Below are 4,560 nucleotides of genomic sequence, written 5' to 3'. Positions count from 1 at the left end.
GTTTACTCCTTAAAAACATCAAAGCTAAACATCATATCTAGTCAAACCGCATAACGACATCGCTACAAATACAGTATGGGATTAAAATCAGCGGAAGCTACGTTACCTTGTTTCATCGACGCTTGGTGAAACAACAGTGGATGTTTTCAGTTCAGATGCTGAATGTAATGATCCCAAACTTTAGACAGTCTCTCTCTGCCGTTTATGGACATATTCGCTCCGCCATCGCGCCAACTAAATTCAAAATGAACCACACGCTATGATGTGCTTCCTGAACATTGAACAACGGTCCATGTGAATCAGATCTTGGCGCGTGTAGTGCGCGTCATAGGAATTTAACGAGGCTTCGAGGCAGAATTTTTGCCTCGAGAAATTTTTTGAATCGAGTAAATCGAGTAACTCGATGAATCGTTTCAGCCCTACTCTTATCGTTGGTGATTTTAACTCATTCACCGCCAGCCTTTTTGAGAAAAGTTGCCCACCTGCATTTTTGTGATTTTAACAAAATTTTCACAAAATTCCTTGCAGGAAAAATTATTTTCTATAAATATATAAACATACAAATTATATTAAATTAAAGAACACACCCTCTGCTTTCAAACAAGCAATAAACAAACAAACAAACAAACAAAATGGGGAAAAAACGTTTCATTATATATTTACTTTTTCTACTTAATTTAACCACTGAAATATGAATATTTCTCTTCAAAAACATTTTGAGCAAAAAGCTTAAAAAATTGCGCTTTTGTAAAGAAATGTATGTTAGAGATCAGACTCAGAATGACTATCAAACATAAAGAGAGTTAAAATAAAACGTTATATTTTTAAAACTTCCGTTTTTGATAAATTCGTTTTGGCGCCATCTGGTGGATAAAAGCGGTATTACACTTTTACTTTGAAATTCGTCCAGAAAGGCATACTTATTAGTTAAATATGAACTCATAAATGACGAGATAACTCGTCAATGGCGGTGAATGAGTTAATATCCATGTGGATAATCCAAAAGATGCATTAGGACGTGCGTTTATGGATGTTCTAAATTCTCTCGCCATTAAACAAAACGTGTCAGGGCCCACGCATACTCGTAATCACACACTAGACTTAATTCTGTCACTCGGACTCAATATTAATGACATCAAAATATCACCCCAGAGCGATGCCGTTTCAGACCATTGCCTTCTGTCATACACAATACTTCTAGATAGGACCGCTCAGTCTACAACATGCTACAGATTAGCCAGAACAATAATTTCCACTACTAAATAGCTTTATTAGCACTCTTCCAGACCTGTCTCAAATGAAACATGTAGCAGATAACCGTGAAGATCTAGATATTATAATAGAAAACCTGAACAACGTCCGCTCTAGCACGTTGGATGCCGTTGCTCCCATTTGAAAAAAGAGAATCAAAGAAAAACCGCCAGCTCCATGGTATGACCATCATACTGCAGCCCCTAAAAAAGTAGCTAGAAAAATGGAAAGAAACTACCGAAGCACAAAGTTAGAGGTATGGCGTTCAGCATGGAAAGAGAGTGTTCAACACCAGCTTTACATCTCGTCGCATCCTAGCGAAACCCACCAGTTTTCTAAGCTAACAGACTGCATTAGTGATATTAGGGACTGGATGGCACATAACTTTCTTATGCTAAACTCCAATAAGACAGAGATACTTATTATTGAACCGAATCGCTACAAAGATAATATGTCAGATTACAAGTTGCCCATAGATGGCTGCACGGTGGTGCCATCTTCCACGGTTAAGAATTTAGGCGTAATGTTCAACACCGATCTATCTTTCGATAGTCATATCGCCAACGTCTGCCGCACAGCATTCTTCCATCTTAGAAATATCTCAAAAATACGCCATATGTTGTCTGCATCAGACGCAGAAAAGCTTATCCATGCTTTTATGACCTCTAGAATAGACTATTGTAACTCATTACTCGGGGGATGCCATGCAAATCAGGTAAACAAGCAACAGCTGGTTCAAAACGCCGCCGCAAGAGTGCTTACTCGATCTAAAAAGTATGACCACATCAGTCCAATTCTGGCATCTTTACACTGGCTACCAGTTAAATATCGCATACAATTTAAAATATTACTAATCACCTACAAAGCCTTAAATGGCCTAGCGCCCTCGTATATTAAAGAACTACTATCACAGTGGTTCTCAATCCTGGTCCTGGAGCCCCACTGCTCTGCACATTTTGTATGTCTCCCTTGTTTAACACAGCTGATTCAAATCATCAGCTCATTAGCAAAGATCTCATTGTCTGTCAGATAAGAGAGACATACAAAACGTGCAGAGCAGTGGGGCTCCAGGACCAGGATTGAGAACCACTGTACTATCAGAATACAATCCATCATGTAAACTGCGCTCACAAAATTCTGGTCACTTAATTATCCTTATGTAGTGTGGTCCTTTTATGGGGCCTTTTATTTTAAAATATACCTTTTTCTAAAACATAAAAACCGTAGCCCCTTTAAAAGGTAGGCCCCAGTGAGTGCATTGCCCCTTTAAATGGATTGCCCCTTTAAGTGCATTGCCCCTTTAAGTGCATTGCCCCTTTAGGTGCATTGCCCCTTTAGGTGCATTGCCCCTTTAAGAGGAAGTGTCCCGATTAGCGTGAGCAAATGAACAAACGCTTCAGATTCCGTACTCTTATAAAGTGTCTGAGCCGCTGTGAGGAATGGTTGCTGCTTGATTGCCTGTTTGTTTCATCCTCAGAGTTCTTTTCTAATAAGGTGAGCAATCGATGTTGTTTTCTTTTGTGTTCCGTTAGAAAGAAGTATTGTTTTATGGGGCTTTTCTCTTCCATAGGCTGTGTTTATCCTTCATGTGCAAGTGTTGTGCATTTAATAAGAGGTAAGGGAGGATAATTTACCCCGTGTGGTGTTTGGTTGCTATCCTGCTTTTTAATCTGTAATAGTTTGGTTTTAGGGTGATCAGATTTGCTCTTTGGCAGCTGGACTGTGGATGTGCTGTTTGTTTGCCATTTGAGTATGGTATTGTGCAGGCCTGGTTAAACGGAGGGGTTCGTAGGGTTTTATTTAATAAATAATGCTAAACGTGTGTTTTTAGTAATATTATGTGATTATGCAGTTCTAATGTTTTATTTTGTTTTATTTTTTTAGGAACTGCATTTGGTCACTGCTGTCCTTCTTTACCCTTTATTTTTGGGTTTTGTGATTTAATGTTTGTTTGGTTTTCTTTATTTAAGGCCTCCATCACGTTGTATGGATGCTGTGTTTAGCTGATTGTTAAAAGGACTATATGGGGATTGTTTGCAGATATTTTACTGTATGATAACCAACTGATTTTGTGTATCTGTTCCTTTCCAGTGGATCATCTGGGAGCACTGGTTGGATTGTGGGTGTTGGTCCTTTGATGGTGGAATCTGTGCTACGATTTACACTGCATGCTGTGTGAATTTTGTGAATTTACGGTGTGTGGCACTTTGTGTGTGTGTGTGTGTGTGTGTGTATGTGTGTGTGTGTGTGTGTGTGCGCATGTGTGTGTTGATGTGTTTTTCTTTACAGGCACTATTTTGGGTGAACCTTTGGGGTTAAAGTGGGCCTGCACCCGTGGCCCATCAGTCTTCCTTTGTATCCACTGGAATGTTTGGTGTTAATTGGTAATTGTAACAGTTGGTATCCTTTTAATGATTCATGTTGCAGTTTTAAATAAAATAAGGTACACATAATAAAGGTTTATATCTTAACTGATCCTGGATGTGTTGAGGAGGTTAATAAAATTCAACACTAAAATAAGAAATCTGTCTCTGTTTCTTTTTATTTGGTACACACTGAACCTGTTTAATTTAAATTAGTATTTCCCATGGGTAGATCCCAGGGTGGCGTAGTCGAGTAATAAGTACATATTGGGGTCTTTTGAGCCCCTCACCCCTCACAATACAGACTTTTAAGGATAATAGTGGACAGCAGCAGCCCTCTATCCAGATATCTGAATTAGCAGAATTGAAAGAGATGATGTTGAAACAACAGCAACAGCTTAATGAACTTTCTGAACGCTTTATGTCTTTGCAGCAATCTCGTACACACACTTCATTGTCACGTAATGCCCCAATAATATGTAGACGTTGTCAGCAGCCGGGCCATTTGTGATAATGAGCGTGTTTTGCAGGCTCGGCACCATCAGCCTCGTGTGCAGCCTTGCCCGCCACAGAATGTGGCTCCCAATCAACCGACGGAAAACTAGCACCCTCTGTTTTGCAGAGCCACAGAGCAGAAGGGGATATTACTGGCTCAAGATTGCCCAGTCCTGTAAGTAATGAGACTGTTTCTCAATTAGTTGGTATGTGTCCATCAATTACTGTGACAATGGGGGGAGTGCAAGTAAAATGTCTTTTAGACACTGGGTCGATGGTTTCTACCATTTCTGATACCTATTTTTTTCAGCATTTTTCACAAGTTCCTCATGCATGTCAGTGGTTACAGCTTAAGGCCGCTAACGGTCTTGACATTCCTTACATTGGGTATGTGGAGCTTGATGTTCAAGTACTGGATAGGATTATTCCTAAGCGTGGCATCCTGGTGGTG

At 39.7% G+C, this 4,560-nt stretch overlaps 1 long non-coding RNA gene across 1 annotated transcript; it reads left to right on the top strand.

Annotated features, from left to right (window-relative positions):
• The first annotated feature begins 2,377 nt into the window (after positions 1-2,377).
• Positions 2,378-4,190, top strand: LOC141365266 (uncharacterized). The gene is made up of 4 exons (XR_012370478.1): positions 2,378-2,745; positions 2,822-2,866; positions 2,942-3,035; positions 3,136-4,190. It is a non-coding gene; the product is annotated as an uncharacterized lncRNA (long non-coding RNA).
• Positions 4,191-4,560: the final 370 nt, after the last annotated feature.

Source organism: Misgurnus anguillicaudatus, chromosome 7 (assembly GCF_027580225.2).
Source record: "Misgurnus anguillicaudatus chromosome 7, ASM2758022v2, whole genome shotgun sequence".
NCBI lineage: Eukaryota > Metazoa > Chordata > Actinopteri > Cypriniformes > Cobitidae > Misgurnus > Misgurnus anguillicaudatus.
Note: the sequence above shows the minus strand (reverse complement) of the source record. Positions and strands in the feature narration are given on the sequence as shown.